This window comes from Scyliorhinus torazame, chromosome 10 (genome assembly GCF_047496885.1).
Source record: "Scyliorhinus torazame isolate Kashiwa2021f chromosome 10, sScyTor2.1, whole genome shotgun sequence".
Classification (NCBI taxonomy): Eukaryota; Metazoa; Chordata; class Chondrichthyes; order Carcharhiniformes; family Scyliorhinidae; genus Scyliorhinus; species Scyliorhinus torazame.
Window position 1 is genome coordinate 241416855 of NC_092716.1, and position 21361 is coordinate 241438215.

Sequence of the window (21361 nt, forward strand, 5' to 3'; positions counted from 1 at the left end):
CAGTGAACACAATACAAGCGGCAACCAAAATTAGTAACATTCGAGGTACATTTAACCTCAGACATCTTGGATATGTCTTTTCATTTCTCTTGTTTTCCTAATGAGCTGCTCTTCAGGCCTGTGCACCTGTTTTCTTAACCATTACTCCATGGTATGGCTTTTCTTCTAGCAAAGCTGAAAGACATGTTCCCTCTTTAGATTTCTAAACCAACTGCTTCTATCGGAGCTATGAGAGCTGCCTTCTCTCTCACCACCCACCTCCAACTGCTCTGGATTCCATTTAAAACTAAGAACATAAGAAAGCTTTTTTCTATACTTACAAGGGTCTCCAGTTGCTGAGCAACCCCCATATTGTTATGCCTTTTATTTATTCTTCACACCACAGCCCTCTCTTACTTTTGTCCAGCATGAATCTAACTCCAGGTTTTATCTATCCAGGCGTAGAAACATTAAACACACTTAAAATTATACCTTATTTCTAAAAGTCTCCCAATTACAAATATAAATCCCTTAAACTATCTTTGTTTTGCTGACAGCGACCGTGAAGGAACAACAATACATTTCCAAGTCAGAATGGTGAGTGGCTTGGAGGGAATCCTCTAGGCGGTGATGTTCCCAGGTATCTGCTCCGCTTGTCCTCGATGATAGCGGCCATGGGTTTGGAAGGTGCTGTTGAAGGAGCTTTGATGAGTTTCTGCAGTGCATCTTGTAAATGGTGCACACGGCTACCACTGTGACAAAGAAGGGTTGATATGTAATGAAACCAAGGAGGCCCCCCCCAGCATTCAGCTGGTCATTGGAAACAACAGCAGCTCACCCAGTTCTGTTGACACAACCAGGTCGTCCTTCCTAACATCTGGGGGCTTGTGCCAAAGTTGGGCGAGCTGACCCAGAGGGAAAACCCAGCTCCAATCAGTGAGAAAACAGTTCCACATCACAACTGGCTAGACTGGCATTAGCTGGTTCAAATCTGGTTTGAACTGGGCTGTACATGAGACAAGCGAAAGACTGTTGGGACCACTGGCCTAGACTGGAAACCAGTTCATATCCAGTTGCTAAGACAACACCAGTTTGCAGATGGCCTTTCTGCTCACATTTCCAGCTCTTCGTGATTGTATGTGTTCTCGTAGTGAAATCTATTGTGGCTTTGGGTCAAGGATATCTTAGAACGCCTACAGGACATTCTGGAGGGGAGGGTGGTCGTGGTGCACATTTAAACAGATGGCATAGCTTTAAAAGACAAGGTCCTAAAAATAGGATATAGGGAGTTAGGAAGTAAGTTGAAAAGCAGGACCTCAAAGGCAGTGATCTCATGATTACTACCATTGACCTGTGCTGGTCAGCAGAGAAAGAAGGATATATCGGATGAATATGTGACTGAAATATGGCGTGAGGGGCAGAGTTTCAGATTCCCGGGATATTGGGATCAGCTCTGGGGGAGGTGTGACCAGTGCAAACTCGACGGTTTGCACATGGGCAGGGTGGGCTGATGCCCTAGGATATATTTGCTAGAGTGGTTGGGGGGGGGGGGGGGGGGGGGTTGAACTAAAATGGCAGAGGGATGGGAATCATGCAAGGAGTCAGAGGAGGGTGAATCAAGGATAAGAACAAAAGACAGAAAGGAGAATAAGGAAATAGATAGGCAGAGCAACTAAGGGCCAGAATCAAACAGGACCACAAAGAATGGGACAAGGAATGTTGAAAAGACAAATCATAAGGCTTTATGCCCTAATGTGTGGAGAATTCAGAATAAAGTGGATGAATTAATTGTGCAAATAGTTGTAAATGGGTACAATATAGTCGGGAGACATGGCTGCAGGGTGACCAGGGATGGGAACTGGACCTCCAGGGGTATTCAGAATTTAGGATGGACTGACAAAATGGGCAAGGTGGTGGGGTTGCATTGCTGGTTAAATAGGAAATTAGTGCAAAAGTGAGGAAGATTTTAGCTCAAACAACGTGGAATCTGTATGGGTAGGGCTGAGAAACACCAAGGGGCAAAAAGTATTCGTGGGGGTTGCATATAGATCCCAAACTGTATTGGTGATGTTGGCAATGGCATTAAACAGCCAATTTGAGACAAAAGAGGAACATCTGTAATTATGGCTAACTTTAATCAGCATATGGATTGGGCAAATCAAATTAGTAACAATACCACAGAGGAGGAATTCCTGGAGTGTGTACGAGGTGGTTTTCTGGACCAATACGTTGAGGAAACAACTAGAGAACAGGCCATACTAGACTGGATATTGTGTAATTAGAAAGGAATAATTGACAATCAGGTTGTCCAAAGCCCCTTGTGGGTGAGCAACCAAAATACAATAGAATTCTTCATCAAGGTGGGAAGTGACATAGTTTTTTTTTTTTTTTAAATAATATTTTATTGAAAATTTTTGGTCAACCAACACAGTACATTGTGCATCCTTTACACAACATTATAACAATACAGATAATAATGACCTTTTTTATTTAAACAAGAACAAAAGAAAACAACAACAAATAAATAAATATTAAATAACAAAAATAAAAAAAAACTAGCCCTAATTGGCAACTGCCTTGTCTCAGGCCACACCCCCCCCCCCCCCCACCCCCCCCCCCCCAAGTTCTGGGCCGCTGCTGCTGCCTTCTTTGTTCTCCCCTATCTATCTTTCCGCAAGATATTCGACGAACGGTTGCCACCGCCTTGTAAACCCTTGAGCCGACCCCCTTAGGACGAACTTAATCCGCTCTAACTTTATGAACCCCGCCATATCATTTATCCAGGTCTCCACCCCCGGGGGCTTGGCTTCTTTCCACATTAGCAATATTCTGCGCCGGGCTACTAGGGACGCAAAGGCCAAAACATCGGCCTCTTTCGCCTCCTGCACTCCCGGCTCTTGTGCAACCCCAAATATAGCCAACCCCCAGCTTGGTTCGACCCGGACTCCTACTACTTTCGAAAGCACCTTTGTCACCCCCATCCAAAACCCCTGTAGTGCCGGGCATGACCAAAACATATGGGTATGATTCGCTGGGCTTCTCGAGCACCTCGCACACCTATCCTCCACCCCAAAAAATTTACTGAGCCGTGTTCCAGTCATATGTGCCCTGTGTAATACCTTAAACTGAATCAGGCTTAGCCTGGCGCACGAGGACGACGAGTTTACCCTGTTTAGGGCATCTGCCCACATCCCCTCCTCAATCTCCTCCCCTAGCTCTTCTTCCCATTTCCCTTTTAGTTCGTCCATCATAGTCTCCCCTTCGTCTCTCATTTCCCTATATATATCCAACACCTTACCGTCCCCCACCCATTTCTTTGAGATGACTCTGTCCTGCACCTCTTGTGTCGGGAGCTGCGGGAATTCCCTCACCTGCTGCCTCGCAAAAGCCCTCAATTGCATGTACCTGAATGCATTCCCTTGGGGCAACCCATATTTCTCGGTCAGCGCTCCCAGACTCGCAAACTTCCCATCCACAAATAGATCTTTCAATTGCGTTATACCTGCTCTTTGCCACATTCCATATCCCCCATCCATTCCCCCCGGGGCAAACCTATGGTTGTTTCTTATCGGGGACCCCCCCAGTGCTCCGGTCTTTCCCCTATGTCGTCTCCACTGTCCCCAAATCTTCAGTGTAGCTACCACCACCGGACTCGTGGTATAGTTCCTTGGTGAGAACGGCAATGGGGCTGTCACCATAGCCTGCAGGCTGGTCCCCTTACAGGACGCCCTCTCTAATCTCTTCCACGCCGCTCCTTCCTCCTCTCCCATCCACTTACTCACCATTGAAATATTAGCGGCCCAATAATACTCACTTAGGCTCGGTAGTGCCAGCCCCCCCCTATCCCTACTACGCTGTAAGAATCCCTTCCTCACTCTCGGAGTCTTCCCGGCCCAAACAAAACCCATAATACTCTTTTCTATCCTTTTGAAAAAAGCCTTCGTGATCACCACCGGGAGACACTGAAACACAAAAAGGAATCTCGGGAGGACCACCATCTTAACTGCCTGCACCCTCCCTGCCATTGACAATGCTACCATGTCCCATCTCTTGAAATCTTCCTCCATCTGTTCCACCAACCGCGTCAAATTTAGCCTGTGCAATGTGCCCCAATTCTTAGCTATCTGGATCCCCAGGTAACGAAAGTCTCTTGTTACCTTCCTCAACGGTAGGTCTTCTATTTCTCTACTCTGCTCCCCTGGATGCACCACAAACAGCTCACTCTTTCCCATGTTCAATTTATACCCTGAAAAATCCCCAAACTCCCCAAGTATCCGCATTATTTCTGGCATCCCCTCCGCTGGATCCGCCACATATAGTAGCAGATCATCCGCATATAAAGATACCCGGTGTTCTTCTCCTCCCCTAAGTATTCCCCTCCATCCCTTGGAACCTCTCAGCGCTATCGCCAGGGGCTCAATCGCCAGTGCAAACAGTAATGGGGACAGAGGACATCCCTGCCTTGTCCCTCTGTGGAGCCGAAAATATGCCGATCCCCGTCCATTCGTGACCACACTCGCCACTGGGGCCCTATACAACAGCTGCAACCATCTAACATACCCCTCTCCGAACCCAAATCTCCTCAACACCTCCCACAGATAATCCCACTCCACTCTATCAAATGCTTTCTCGGCATCCATCGCCACTACTATCTCCGTTTCACCCTCTGGTGGGGCCATCATCATTACGCCTAACAACCTCCGTATGTTCGTGTTCAGCTGTCTCCCCTTCACAAACCCAGTTTGGTCCTCATGAACCACCCCCGGGACACATTCCTCTATTCTCATTGCCATTACCTTGGCCAAGACCTTGGCATCTACATTGAGGAGGGAGATTGGTCTGTAGGACCCGCATTGTAGCGGATCCTTTTCCTTCTTTAAAAGAAGCGATATCGTTGCTTCTGACATAGTCGGGGGCAGTTGTCCCCTTTCCTTTGCCTCGTTGAAGGTCCTCGTCAGTAGCGGGGCGAGCAAGTCCAAATATTTTCTGTAAAATTCAACTGGGAATCCGTCCGGTCCCGGGGCCTTTCCCGTCTGCATGTTCCTAATTCCTTTCACCACTTCTTCTACCGTGATCTGTGCTCCCAATCCCATCCTTTCCTGCTCTTCCACCTTGGGAATTTCCAGCCGATCCAAAAACTCCATCATTCTCTCCCTCCCATCCGGGGGTTGAGCTTCATACAATTTTTTATAAAATGTCTTGAACACTTCATTCACTCTCTCCGCTCCCCGCTCCGTCTCTCCATCTTCGTCTCTCACCCCCCCTATTTCCCTCGCTGCTCCCCTTTTCCTCAATTGGTGTGCCAGCAATCTGCTCGCCTTCTCTCCATATTCATACTGTACACCCTGCGCCTTCCTCCATTGTGCCTCTGCAGTGCCTGTGGTCAGCAAGTCAAATTCCACATGCAGCCTTTGCCTTTCCCTATACAGTCCCTCCTCCGGTGCTTCCGCATACTGTCTGTCCACCCTCAAAAGTTCTTGCAACAACCGCTCCCGTTCCTTACTCTCCTGCTTCCCTTTATGTGTCCTTATTGATATCAGCTCCCCCCTAACCACCGCCTTCAACGCCTCCCAGACCACTCCCACCTGAACCTCCCCATTGTCATTGAGTTCCAAGTACTTTTCAATGCATCCCCTCACCCTTAAGCACACCCCCTCATCCGCCATTAGTCCCATATCCATTCTCCAGGGTGGACGCCCTCTTGTTTCCTCCCCTATCTCCAAGTCTACCCAGTGTGGGGCATGATCCGAAATGGCTATAGCCGTATATTCCGTTCCCCTCACCCTCGGGATCAATGCCCTACCCAACACAAAAAAGTCTATGCGTGAATAGACTTTATGGACATAGGAGAAAAACGAGAACTCCTTACTCCTAGGTCTACTGAATCTCCACGGGTCCACCCCTCCCATCTGCTCCATAAAATCCTTAAGCACCTTGGCTGCTGCCGGCCTCCTACCAGTCCTGGACTTCGACCTATCCAGCCTTGGTTCCAACACCGTGTTAAAGTCTCCCCCCATTATCAGCTTTCCGGTCTCTAGGTCTGGGATGCGTCCTAGCATTCGCCTCATAAAATTGGCATCGTCCCAATTCGGGGCATACACGTTTACCAACACCACCATCTCTCCCTGTAATTTGCCACTCACCATCACGTATCTGCCCCCGTTATCCGCCACTATAGTCTTTGCCTCGAACATTACCCGCTTCCCCACTAATATAGCCACCCCCCTGTTTTTCGCATCCAGCCCCGAATGGAACACCTGCCCTACCCATCCTTTGCGCAACCTAACCTGATCTATCAGTTTCAGGTGCGTTTCCTGTAACATGACCACATCTGCTTTAAGTTTCTTAAGGTGTGCGAGTACTCGTGCCCTCTTTATCGGCCCGTTAAGCCCCCTCACGTTCCACGTGATCAGCCGAGTTGGGGGGCTTCCCACCCCCCCCCCCTTGCCGGTTAGCCATCATCTTTTTCCAGCTTCTCGCCCAGTTCCCACGCGGCTGTATTTCTCCCAGACGGTGCCCCCCCGCCCATCCTTTCCCGCACCCACTCCCCCCTTTCCCCAGCAGCAGCAACCCAGTAATTCCCCCCTCCCCCCCCCCCCCCGCTAGACCCCCCGCTAGCGTAATTACTCCCCCCATGTTGCTCCCAGAAGTCAGCAAACTCTGGCTGACCTCGGCTTCCCCCCGTGATCACGGCTCGCCCCGTGCGGTGCCCCCTCCTTCCTGCTTCTCTATTCCCGCCATAATTATCATAGCGCGGGAACCAAGCCCGCGCCTCTCCCTCGGCCCCGCCTCCCATGGCCAACGCCCCATCTCCTCTCCCTCCCCACCTCCCCCCATCACCACCTGTGGGAGAAAGAAAAGTTACCATACCGCAGGATTAATCATACAATCCCTCTTCGCCCCCCCCCCCCCCACTCGTCCCACTACTTTGTCCAAACGTTCATTTTCGTAGTCCAATCATTCCAATTTTTCTTCTACAATAAAAGTCCACGCTTCATCCGCCGTCTCAAAGTAGTGGTGCCTCCCTTGATATGTGACCCACAGTCTTGCCGGTTGCAGCATTCCAAACTTTATCTTTTTTTTGTGAAGTACCGCTTTGGCCCGATTAAAGCTCGCCCTCCTTCTCGCCACCTCCGCACTCCAATCTTGATAGACGCGGATCACCGCGTTCTCCCATTTACTACACCGAGTTTTCTTCGCCCATCTAAGGACCATTTCTCTATCCTTAAAACGGAGAAATCTCACCACTATGGCTCTGGGAGCTTCTCCTGCTCTCGGTCCTCGCACCATAACTCGGTATGCTCCCTCCACCTCCAACGGACCCGTCGGGGCCTCCACTCCCATTAACGAGTGCAGCATCGTGCTCACATATGCCCCGACGTCCGCCCCCTCCACACCTTCAGGAAGGCCAAGAATCCTCAAGTTGTTCCTCCTTGCGTTATTTTCCAGTGCCTCCAACCTCTCCACAGATCGTTTCTGGTGTGCCTCCTGTATCTCCGACTTCACCACCAGGCCCTGTATGTCGTTTTCATTCTCTGCTGCTTTCGCCTTCACGACCCGAAGCTCCTGCTCCTGGGTCTTTTGTTCCTCTTTCAGCCCTTCAATCGCCTGTAATATCGGGGCCAACAACTCTTTCTTCATTTCCTTTTTTATCTCCTCCACGCAGCGTTTCAAAAACTCTTGTTGTTCAGGGCCCCATATGAAACTGCCACCTTCCGACGCCATCTTGGTTTCTGCTTGCCTTCCTTGCCGTTGTTCCAAAGGATCCGCTGCAATCCGGCCACTTTCCTCTCCTTTTTCCATCCGTGTCCAGGGGGAACACCCTTCTGGTTTACCGCACGGTGTTTTCAGCCGTTAAAATTGCCGTTGGGGCTCCTATCAAGAGCCCAAAAGTCCGTTTCACAGGGAGCTGCCGAAACGTGCGACTCAGCTGGTCATCGCCGCACCCGGAAGTCCGGAAGTGACATAGTTGATTCTGAGACTAGACTCCTGAACCTAAATAAAGGAAACTACAATGGTATGAGGTGCAGGTTGGCTACAATGGATTGGGGAATCTTACTGAAAAGGATGATGGTGGATAGGCAATGGCAAATATTCTGTCAGGATCCTATTGTTAATCCTTGTCCCTTGTTTCTCCTTTTACATTCTGTTATTTTGGCTTTTATAATCTTTGCACCTAGACAATTAATAGGACTGACACCTTTAAGATGGACTTCACCTTCAATTTAAAAAAAAAGAATCCAGCAGGATATGTTGGCATCGCTGATGACTCATCCTTGATGGACTTGGCTGTTAGCCAATGAACTAGTTGACTTTTCTGGGCTCTTCACAGGTAGTCGGTGCTAATTGGTGCTGACCATTCCAAAATGTTCTGCCAAGGACAGGGCGGCTTCATCTGGTGTTTAGTTTCAGTTTGATCAAGAAGCTGGAGTGCCTCAGCCCTGATCTCTCTCTCTAAGGTTCAAAGTAAAGACCTTTCTCTTTCTACAGTCAGACTGATCTGCAAAGAAGTTCAGTCCAGCAGCAGCTGCAGGCAGGGCCAGTTGTTAAAATACCCTCTTTAAAAGTCTTGTGAGGGGAACTCTGTTTTTCCTCAGTAAAGCTAGGGGACATTCTGGTAAAGATGGAAATAAATAAGAATTACACAGGCCCCTCCTCCTCCGATGACCAATTTCCCAGCCCCTCCCCTCCTGGTGCCCATCTCCCCCACCCCTCCCCCCGAGCGGAGTATAACAGTTGTGCCACACGTGTGCCAGGCAATAGCCATTGTTGAATCAGCCTGAAGGAGGCCACAGGCCAGGAGCATGTAGGGAAACTGCAGCCGGAATAGCAGGGGGTGCGGGGGGAGGGGAGCGTGGTTCTGGAATTTGTTGGGGGTCGGCATGGTTATCAGACCCTCGGCCTATCCTATTGGGATGGGGCTTCTCACCATTCCCTGTGAAGTGGAGGGTCTAACAGCAGGGTAGATACTTTGTCCCCAGTTCCAGGGGGTGCAACCCATCTGAAGCTAACCCAGTTTTTTGTGCTTAAAATGACCTCTGACCTGGTGACTGAGAAGCCCCTGTGGAAATTGAGTGTGAAAAATGTGTTATATGTGAAATTATCAAATCAGCTGCCACCTCTAACTTGGTCATTTGGTTGTCATAATTATGAAACTGTCTGATTTTTCTTGACTTCATTACAAATGTAAAAGTTGTTTATTAATGTGCTGAAAGTGCTGAAGTATGTCTGAGAGTTGTTATAATATAATTATAACAACTATAAATATAATTTTACCATCGGGGAGCCTATTTGCCAAGAAATGCACCTCTAATTGTTAAAAATATTGCTGATAACTGATCATTTTAATGACATCAAAGACTTGACTTGATGTTGTCTGGCATTCTTTCTCCAGATAAAGCATAATTATGACCAAAATATTTTTTTCCAGAGAAATGGCCTTACACTTGACTGGTTTTTTCCTGAGCAACTCTTTCTACTCATCTGATTTAAAACAAAAGACGAGAGAAGGAAACATTGATCGTATATTTTGTATTAATTCAGGTAATTAAAGATTTCTAAGACTGTTAATTGCTCATTAGAATCTGTGAAATTAAATTTACAAAATGGAAAATAATGGGAGTAAGGACCAGAGTGCAGTCGCTTGGCAGTGCAGAACTTGAATATTACTGATAACGAGATGTGATGCGGAAGTTTTCATCTGATACTCATCAGGAGAAACACAAGAATTTCAAATTTCGCAGGGGAAAGAGACTAGGACCCGGGGGCACAGCCTTAGAATAAAAGGGAGTCACTTTAGGACAGAGATGAGGAGAAATTTCTTCAGCCAGAGAGTGGTGGGTATGTGGAATTCATTGCCACAGAGGGCGGTGGAGGCCGGGACGTTGAGTGTCTTTCAGACAGAAGTTGATAAATTCTTGATTTCTCGAGGAATTAAGGGCTATGGAGAGAGAGCGGGTAAATGGAGTTGAAATCAGCCATGATTGAATGGTGGAGTGGACTCGATGGGCCGAATGGCCTTACTTCCACTCCTATGTCTTATGGTCTTATGGTCTTATGGATTGGTTGAAAGTCAACTCTGGTTGGTTGAAACAAGTTTTTCCTAATAGCAGAATCACACTAACAGTATGTAAGTATAGAAGCACGGGCTGCACGGTGGCACACAGGTGACACAGGTGGCACAGTGGTTAGCACTGCTGCCTCACAGTGCCAGAGAACCGGGTTCAATTCCAGGCTTGGGTGACTGTCTGTGTGGAGTCTCCTCTCCCCGTGTCTGTGTGGATTTCCTCCGGGTGCTCCGGTTTTCTCCCACAGTCCAAAGATGTGCAGGTTAGGTGGATTGGCCATGCTAAATTGCCCCTTAGTGTCCAAGGATGGGGTTATGGGGTCGCAGGAGATAAGGTGGGAAAGTGGGCCTGGGTAGGGTACTCTTTGAGAGGGTCTACGCAGACCCGATGGGCCGAATGGCCTCCTTCTGCACTGTAAGGATTCTATAGAAGAGTTTTCTCATTCTGGGACGATGAGTTAGAATAAAAAGTGCCACATTAAATGACTCTCTTCTCAGGTCGAGGTTGAAGACAGTTAGGGCTGAATACAGTTTGGCGCAGGCTACGTTTGATGCTGAGATCTGAGTGAGTAAAATATTGTAAAACGGGCGGTCTCGTGGTACAGTGAGTAGTGGCCCGACCTCGCGGCCAGAAGGTCTAGGTTCAAGTCCCAAGTTCAGGACCCGATGGTCAGAGAAGGTGTGTTCGTAAAGGTGGCCAAACAGGTTCATTATCAGCCTGTAAACCTTTCCAACGGCAGGAGGTAAAATCTGGAGAGTTTCCTCGTCAGCCATACTGAAGAAGATAATGGCAATCCTTTGCAGTCCTTTGCCCAGCATAATCACTGACTCGTGAAGGAGGAGGAAGTTCTAAACCCCTGTGAACTCCGTTCCTGTTTTTCTCATCCATGGTCCTACTGTGTGAGGCCTCACAGTGGGCAAAGCCTCCTGGAAGTTGCGCCATTGTTCAGGGGCTGGAAATGGAGCTTTACTTCACTTCAAATGAGGCACTTCATTACAAAAATGGAATGTGTCCATCTCTGCACTGCCTAAGTTTATCTGCCACTGTAACCCTCTTTGTTACCTCAAGACTATTTCGACCCGTTGACAAAGAGTCATCCAGTCTTGAAACGTTAGCTCCGTTCTCTCTCCGCAGATGCGGTCAGACCTGCTGAGAGTGCCCAGTATTTTCTGTTTTTACTTCAATCCTCTCCTGGCCAGCCTCCCATCTCCTGGCACCCATCCCAAACTGGTGCTCATCCAAAGCTCTGCACCAAGTCCTGTTCACCCACCATCCCTGTGCTCGTTCACCAACATTAGTGTCTGGTGTGGCAGCACCTCGATTCTATAAATTCTTATCCAAACTACCCGGCGGCCTCACCCTCCGTATTATCTTTCTGTCCGCCTCCAGCCCCGCAATATCTGTGCACTCCTCCAAAATGGACCTCTTCCACATCTCCTATTTTTGTCACTCCACTATTGGCAGTTGTACCTTCAGCCTCCTCACCCCTAAACCTCTCCACCACTCTGCCACTCTCCTTTAAGACACTCCTTTGAGCCTAACTCTTTGAATATGACTTTGGCGTCATATTGAATATGGTTCATTGTCAAATTTCACTTGATATTCACTCTTGTAAAGCACCTTGGGATATTTAATACACTAAATGTAAATTAAAGCTCCTGCATTGCAGAAATACACAGCAGCCCCATCAATACCTGGATATGTCAGGAGAAAAGCAAAATGCTGTGGACACTGAAAACCTGAACTAAAAACAAAATTTGTTGGAAATATGTGGCAGGTTAGGCAGCTTCTGTGCAGAGAAAGACAGTTAAAGGCCAAATTATTCAGCTCCCTCCACAGCCATAGGAATCATCAATACATAAAGGTCTATGGACGCAGACAACATTCCAGCAATAGTACTGAAGACCTGTGATCCAGAACTAGCTGGGATCATTGCCAAGTGGTTCCAGACAGATTCGGAAATGTGGAGAATTGCCCAGGTGTATCCTGTACGCAAAAATCAGGACAAATCCAACCCAGCCAATTACCACCCCATCAGCCTACTCTCAATCATCAGATGGAAGGGATAGCCGACAGGGCTATCAAACGCTCTTAGCAATAACCTGCTCACTAATGCTCAATTTGGGTTTTCACGAGGCCCGTTCAGCTTCTGACCTCGTTACAGCCTTGGTTCAAACATGGACAAAGAGCCGAACTCCAGAGGTGAGGTGAGAGTGACTGACCTTGACATCAAGGCAGCATTTGACCAAGTGAGGCATCAAGGAACCCTAGCTAAACGAGTCAATGGGAATTGGGACAAAATCAACACTGATGCAAAATTATCTAATGCAAAATAAGATGGTTGTTGGAGGTCAGTCATCTCAGAACCAGGACATCTCATCAGTAGTTCCTCAAGGAGTGCCCTAGGCCCAACCATTTAAAACTGCTTCATAATGGCCTTGCTTCCATCATAAGGTCATAGGTAAGGATGTTCACTGACGACTACACAATGTTCAACACCATTCGTGACTCTTCAGGGACTGAAACAGTTCATGTCCAAATGCAACAAGACCTGGACAATATCTAAGCTTGGGCTGACAGTGGCAAGTACAATTAATGCCACACAAGTGCCAGGCAATGGCCATCTCCAACAAGAGAGAATTTAACCATCAATCCTTGGCATTCAGGAGCATTACCATCGCTGAATCTCCCACTATCAACATCCTGGGGGTTATCATTGACCAGAAACTCAACTGGACTAACCATATAAATATGGTGACTACAAGAGCAGGCCAGAAGCTAGGAATTCTGTGGAAAATAACTCAACCTCTGACTCCCCAAACCGTGGCCACCCTGTCCAAGACACAAGTCAGGAGGGTGATGGAATACTTTCCCCTTTCCTGAATTAGTGAAGCTCTAACACCACTCAAGAAGCTTGACACCATCCAGAACAAAGTAGCCTGCTTACCTGGCATTCCCTCCTCACCAAGAATTCACTCCCTCCCAGTGGCGCCCAGTCCCAGCCATGTGTACCATCTACAAGATGCGCTGCAGGAACTCGCCAGGTTTCCTTAGACAGCACCTTCCAAACTCAGTACCACCACCAGCGAGAAGATCAAGGGCATCAGATACATGAGAATGTCACCACCTGGAAGTTCCCCTCCAAGCAACTAAGCACCCTGACTTGGAACTTTATCATCGTTCCTACACTGTCGCTGGGTCAAAGTCCTGGAACTCCCTCTCTAACAGCACTGTGGGTGTACATACACCACATAGACTGGAGCAGTTCAAGAAGGCAGCTCACCATGACCTTCTTGAGGGCAATTAGGGATGGGCAATGAATACTGGCCTAGCCAGCAATGCACCATCCCTTGAATGAATCCAAACAAAAAGCAGGTAATTTATTTAAATATAATAATGAGGTTGTATACCTTCATTTTAACAGCTGTTCTATTTTTAACCGAATATTGACCAGGTTTCTGAGACCTCAGAAAGGAGGCAAGAAGAGCTGAATCTGTAAAGTAGGTCTCTTTGCTGCACTGTTTATGGGCTGGGAGAAGCATGAATGTTTTATTAAGGCCCAATGAATTACTCAGTGAACCATCCTTTTCAATCTGTCTGCTTACACATTCCGTACACACTGTGATGTGTTGGGTATGCCGGGTCTGCGAGGACTGCGTTTGCTGCAGCAGTGAGAGAGACAGGCTTCCAACACTTGAAGAAATGCAACTTGATTTTATTGAACTCTTAACTATCATACATACTTTAACTGTGGGTTGACACTATGCTGACTTGACTGGAGACCTGAGGCTAACCTGACCAGACTATCTTACTACCACATGGTGGATGTTCTAGTTGCTGCTCACGGGCTCTGACTGTCTCAGAGCTGGATCCCAAGAGAGCGGGACAACTAGTGCCCTCTGGCTTTATAGTGGTCGTGTATTGTCTGGTGATTGGCTGCTGTGTTCTGTGTGTTCACTGGTCATCCTGTATGTCAATCACTGCCTGTCTGTGCACCATCATATACCTGTGTGTATATTAAGACACACTGGAAACCCATCAGTTCCCCCAACTCCCATCGGATCCTCTCCAACTGATCACTGTTGCCTGCAAAATTCAGACACTTCGACCAGTTTATTACTCAAATGTTTTACCCAATTGCCCTTATTTGCGAGGTGAACAAAGGACAGACACAAGCTTACAATTCAACCCAAGTTTATTTTCAAACACAATAAAACAGTTTATCCCCCAGATTATCCCAACTTTAATGTGCCTAAAGATTCGTAATATTAGCGGTGCCAATGAACTGGATTGAGCCGCAAGTTCGATACTCTGAGGCTCGGCCATCTCAGGGCCTTTGTCTACTCCCTTCTGTCCCCTGGTCCGCTGTCGGGTCTTCTCTGCTGCCTTTGTGTCGAGTCTCTGGGTGTCTGGTTCCTATGCCCCTCTTCGCGCCCTTCCAGAAGCTTCTCTGGCCCTCAGCCATGAGGTCACGGGGCCGGGGTCACAACACCCAATGGAGTTGCCGACTGCAACTCTGCAGGACACCAGGAACCCACCCCCAGGAGTTCCATCTTCTGGTGCATTTCCCACACGTAACATTATTCCATGTATAGTAGTGGCAGGATATCTAGGTGCCAGAAAGTCTGGCTTCATCTTGGCAATCCGCAACGATGGATCTATTTGAATGGGACTGATTATCTTACGATGTCTTGTTTACAGGGCAGGCCCAAACATGCCCGGCTTCTGTCTCTGTTCGGTATCTACATTTCTGAGGAGCCCAGGTCAGGAGTTCGGGTGAGAAATGTGAAGCTTTGCTGCAAGGTAAGAAAAAAGGTGCAGAGTGACAATCCGACGGTGATTGCAACACCTCGGAAGGATCAGTGCAACGTTGCTAATGTTACAGAAAAATAACACAGAGTAGATGCGTAACAAATTCTTCTTTATCTAAATAAATATTTCTATGCTCCATATTAGAAGGATGAAGGAGTCAAAGGCCGGAATTTTACGGCCGTTCCAATTCACTGGTCCCGCTGGCAACGCATCCCCAGAGGCAAGTAGTGGCTTCAACGGAAAGTCCCATTGACAAGCGGCAGGAAGTTAGAATCCTGACACCAGCGAATGGCGCGCCGCTGAGAAACACGTGGGCGGGGGACCGGAGAATCCAGCCCAATATGTTTAGAGCCACAGGCCAAAACGTTTGGACAGGAGAGGATCTTGTTATTGCCAGGGTGGGGGAGTGCAATCGCATGGGCCTAACCTGGAGAGGACAAGAAAGCTGAGCTTTTCCAAATTTAACGACACTTAACGGTATTTATTTTTCAGTTCCCCATCTGGAAGTTGACCAATCAGCAGCAGGAGACGGCAACTAGTGACCCAGAGAGAAACAGAGCTAACAACCAGGGACTTTTGGTGGACGCTCTCCAGGCAAGCGTTATCTAAGCAGAGGTTGAAGATGGAGGGTTGTGAGATTGCGAGGGGGGGGTGGGTGGGGCACAACATCAGAAAAGGCTGCAGATTGGTAGTCGGGGGTGTGGTATGTTACCAGTCACAGCACGGCCCAAAAAGAAGCTGCAATTAGCAGTGGGAGGGCCGACAGCTTCATTGAGGGGCTGGAGTAGTGTTCCTACACCTCTTGGCCCCACAAGGAGTGCTATAAAAAAAAAGGCATCAGCCTTTTGGATCTGAACGCTTCCTTCTTCCCTTTGCTGTCAAGATTCCTGAACCCTTGTAACTCACCCACAAGCAGTTAAGTATAGATTTGACTCCCATTGAACTCTGGGTGACCGATTCAAATATATTTATTAAGTATGCCATCTTCAACTATGGCAATGGGCATATGCACAGAGGTTTAGGGATATGTTCCCCATTTTTTGAGTACTTAATCCCTCAACCTCCAACTGCCATTCTGGGGAAAGGGATATCAAAGTGCTGGATAAAATATAAAATTCAATACCAAAAGTACTTTGAAAGGGAATAGAGGGTGGGATTGTATGGCCCCACTGCGGTGGGGACGGCGCTGTTAAATGCAGTGAGCCATTCAAAAGTCCATTGACGGGACTGGACAATCCCACCAATTCCACAGAGAGAAATATGAATACAAGGTTGCAGTGTTAAACCAGTAATTAGAAGCCTAGATGGTGGCAGCAATCTATTTAATAACAACTCCCGTGTTTTGAATGTAAAAAGCACAGAGATTTGGGCCCAAAGTTACATTCCTGTAGAAACATTTGGAGAAGAATTAGGATAGGGCAGCATGGTGGCGCAGTGGTTAGCACTGCTGCCTCACGACACCGAGGTCCCAGGTTCGATCCCGGCTCTGGGTCACTGTCCGTGTGGAGTTTGCACATTCTCCCCGTGTTTGTGAGGGTTTCGCCCCCACAACCCAAAGATGTGCAGGCTAGGTCGATCGGCCACGCTAAATTGCCCTTTAATTGGAAAAAAATGAATTGGGTACTCTAAATTTATAAAACAAAAAGAGAAGAATTAAGATGGTGGATTATTGCAGTAAATAAATGATGGTGAAGATTGATGCTGGCATTGATACATTTACCATCGAGACAGAGAGAGAATGCTCCAGTGGTGGGATAATTGGAATAGAAAGTTACACCAGGAAAATATGGAAAAGAATTGAACTGTTGGAGCTGTGTAGTGATTAACATTAATTGTGTTGCTGATACACTTATGTCCCCATTTTGAGAAAAGCGTTAAGGACAGGAAACAGGTTGATTGAAGCAATAAATTGCATCTAAAAGGACTTCCTTACAGATGGGTTGAAAGACTAGCGTGGCAATTCAGCAACTGTGGAAAATATTATACATGCCAATGGCAAACTCATCCGCAGACTGGATGTTTTACAGCTGCGGTGTAGTGCACATAGAAGTTCCCACTCCTTCAAAATTGTGATAAATCAAAATGCTGATGTGATAAAGTAAATAATTAATGAGGAGAAGGTGACTGGTGGCTCGCATAAATCTCAGCAATAAACCTGTCTGGTACAGATTTTAGGATACAAACATTCTGATTGAAATGGAAAGTTGCAAACTGTCTACTTTTTCAATATTTGGAGAGGAATAACGTTTAACGTTGGTAGTTCACAACAGTTATGTCAAAAAAGTACTGGAGGAGTTTTAGAATTCTAAGTTTTGGTCAGCTCCATGTCAGACACATATGGAAGAACATTTAGATTTAGATTTATTGTCAAGTGTACCGAGGTACAGTGAAAAGTATTGTTCTGCATCTACTCCAGGCAGAGCACTCCATACATGAAAAACATAGGACATACGATAAATATGCAATATAAATACATGGACACAGATATCGGGTTAAGCGTACAGAGTATAGTGCTACAACAGTAGAGAAGGTGCGTAGAGAGATCAGTTCAGTCCATAAGAGGGTCATTCAGGAGTCTGGCAACAGTGGGGAAGAAGCTGTTTTTGAATCTGTTGGTGCATGTTCTCAAACCTTTGTATCTTCTGCCCAATGGAAGAGGTTGGAAGAGAGAATAGTCTGGGTGAGATGGGTCTTTGATTATGCTGCCTGCTTTCCCAAGGCAGCTGCAGGTGTACACAGAGTCAATGGATGGGTGGCGGGTTCGCGTGATGGACTGGGCGGGGTTCACGACTCTCTGTAGTTTCCTACGGACTTGGGGCCGAACAGTCATCATACAAAGCTGTGATGCAGCCAGATAGGATCCTTTCTATGGTGCACCTGTAAAAATTGGTAAGAGTCAATGTGCACATCCTTAACTTCCTGAGGAAGCGCTGTTGTGCTTTTTTGGTCGTAGCATCCACATCGGTGGACTAGGACAGAATGTTGATGTTTACACTTAGGAATTTGAAACTTGTCAACGATCTCCACCACAGCACCATTGATGCAGACAGGGGCATGTACAATACTTTGCTTCCTGAAGTCGATGACCAACTCCTTAGTTTTGCTGACATTGAGGGAGAGATTGTTGTCATTGCACCATTCCACAAGGTTCTCTATCTCCCTCCTGTACTCTGACTCATCGATGTTTGAAATCCGGCCCACTACAGACGTGTCATCCGCAAACTTGTCGATGGAGTTGGAGCCAGATTTTGCCACACAGTCGTGTGTGTATAGGGAGTATAGTATGGGGCTAAATACAGAGCATTGCGGGGCTCCGGTATTGAAGGCTATCGTGGAGGAGCTGTCGTTGTTTATCCTTACTGATTGTGGTCGGGGAGTAAGGAAGTGGAGGATCCACTTGCAGAGGGAGGAGTCGAGTCCTCGGCTTTGGAATTTGGATATGAGCTTGGCTAGGATTATGGTGCTTAAGGCGGAGCCTCTTGAATATATTCAAAATTTTAGCATCAACTACTTCCTGTGGTAATGAATTCCACAGGCTCACCACTCTTTGAGTGTAGAAGTGTCTCCTTACCTCTGTCCGAAATGGTTTACCCTGAATCCTCAGGCTGTGACCCTTTGTTCTGGACACACCCATCATTGGTAACATCTTCCCTGCATCTACCCTGTCTAGTCCTGTTAGAATTTTATAAGTCTCTATGAGACCCCCCCTAATTCTTCTGAATTCCAGCGAGAACAATCCCAACCTAGTCAAACTTTCCTCATATGACAGTCCCGCCATCCCTGGAATCAGTCTGGTAAACCTTCGCTGCTCTCCCTCGAGAGCAAGAACATCCTTCCTCAGAGAAGGAGACCAAAACTGTCGCAATACTCCAAGTGTGGCCTCACCAAGGCACTGTGGGCGGTATTCTCCGCCCCAACCCCGGCGGGTGGGAGAATCGCCGGGGCGCCGTGTGAATCGCGCCACGCCTCCCCGACCCCCACATGTGATTCTCCCACCCCCCCGAAACCAGCGCCACGGGAATCGGGCCAGGCCGCTCAGAGAATCGTCACAAACGGCGAGCGCCGATTCTCCGGCCCGGATGGGCTGAGCAGCCGCGCATAAACGGCCTAGTCCCGCCGGCGCAGTCCACACCTGGTCGCTGCCGGCGGGTACTCGTCGCGAAGGCTTGGGGGCGGCCTGTGGGGGGAGAGGGGGGCTTTGTTCCCGGGGAGGGCCTCCGATGGGGTCTGGCCCGTGATCGGGGCTCACCAATCAGCGGGCCAGCCTCTCCCCCCTCCTTTTCTTGCTTGCGCGACCGGCCCCAGAACCCAGGTGCCATGTTGGTGAGGGGCCGGAGCGTTCCACGAGGTTATCGCGCATGCGTCAGTTGGCACCGGCCCAACTGCGCATGCGCGGGACCCAAGGCACCACGTCTTTTACGCGCCGCCGGGTCTCTGATGCCACGCCGAGGCCCCGCCCCCGTAAATCGCGCGACGCCCTTGCTAACCCCACGGAGGGCGGAGAATAGGGGTCTGGGAACGGGCGCCGAGGCTAGAGTAAAACACTCCGGTTTTAACTCCGGCGTCAGCACTTAGACTCCTGTTGGGAGAATCCCGCGCTGTATAATGGCAGCAACACATCCCTGCTTCTATACTCAAAACCTCTTGCAATGAAGGCCAACATACCATTAGCCGTCTTTACCGCCTGCTGCACCTGCATGCTTACCTTCAGCAAATGGTGCATAACGACACCCAGGTCCCACTGCACACTCCCCTCTCCCAATTTGCAACCATTCAGGTAGTAATCTGCCTTCCTGTTTTTGCTTCCAAAATGAATAACCTCACACTTATCCAAATTATACTGCATCTGCCATTGGTTTGCCCACTCGCCCAACCTGTCCAGATGTTGCTGTAGGACCCTTGCATCCTCGTCACAATTCACCCTCCCACCTAATTTGGTATCATCTGCAAACTTTGAGATGTTACATTTTGTTCCCTCAACCAAATCATTAATATATATTGTGAAGAGCTGGGGTCCCAGCACCGATCCCTGTGGTACCCCACTGGTTACTGCCTGCCAATTTGAAAAGAACCCATTAATCCCTACTCTTTGTTTCCTCTCTGCCAACCAGTTTTCTATCCACCTCAATACATTTTCCCCAATCCCATGCGCTTTAATTTTGCACAATAATCTCTTATGCGGAGCTTTGTCAAACGCCTTCTGAAAGTCCAAATATACCACATCGACTGGCTCTCCCTTGTCGACTGTACTGGTTACCTCTTCAAAGAATTCCAACAGATTTGCCAAGCATGATTTTCCCTTCAGAAATCCATGCTGACTCTGACTAATCCTGCCACTGCTTTCTAAATGTTCCGCTATAAAGTTCTTGATAATGGATTCAAGCATTTTCCCCACTCCCGATGTTAGGCTTACTGGTCTATAATTCCCTGCTTTCTCTCTACCTCCCTTTTTGAATATCGGAGTGAGGTGAGCTACCCTCCAATCTGCAGGGGCAGTTCCAGAGTCTATAGAATCCCGGAAGATGACCACCACTGCATCCACTATTTCCAGAGCCGCCTCGTTAGGCAATCTGGGATGCAGATTCTCAGGCCCTGGGGATTTATCCGCCTTCAATCCCATCAGTTTTCCCAGCACCATTTCTCTACTAATGTTAATCTCCCTCAGTTCTTCCCTCTCACTAAACCTTTCATTCTTCAACATTTCTGGTATCTGATTTGTCCTCATTTGTGAAGACAGAACCAAAGTATGTATTTAATTGCTCAGCCATTTCTTTGTCCCTTATTATGCATTCCCCTGTTTCTGTCTGCAGTGGGCCTACATTTATCTTTAACAATCTCTTTCTCTTCACATGTCTGCAGAAACTCTTAGTGTCAGTCTTTATGTTCCCTGCAAGCTTCCTTTCGTACTGTACTTTCCCCTTCTTAATCAATCCCTTTGTCCTTCTTTGCTGAATTCTAAACTGCTCCCAATCCTCAGACCTATTATTTTTCTTGGCCAATCTGTATGTTTCTTCCTTGGATCGGATACTATTTCTAATTTCCTTTGTAAGCCATGGATTGGCCCTCTTACCCCCTTTGCTTTTGTGCCGGACAGGAATGAACAGTTGCTGTAGTTCCTCCATGCGTTCCTTGAATGTTTGCCATTGTCTATCCACTGTCATCCCTTCAAGTAACTCTCCCCAATCTATCAAGGCCAACTCACGCCTCATATCCTCATAGTTCCCTTTATTAAGATTCAGCACCCTAGTCTCCGAATCAATTATTTCACTCTCCATCTTGATAAAAAATTCTATCATCTTATGGTCGTTCATCCCCAAGGGGTCTCGTGCAGCCAGATTGGCAATGATTCCCTTCTCATTACACAGTACCCAGTCTAAAAAGGCCTGCTGCTAGTTGGGTCCTCCACATATTGGTCAAGAAAGCCATCCCCTATACACTCCAGGAATTCCTCCTCTACGGCATCGTGGCTAATTTGATTGGCCCAATCTCTGTGAAGATTAAAA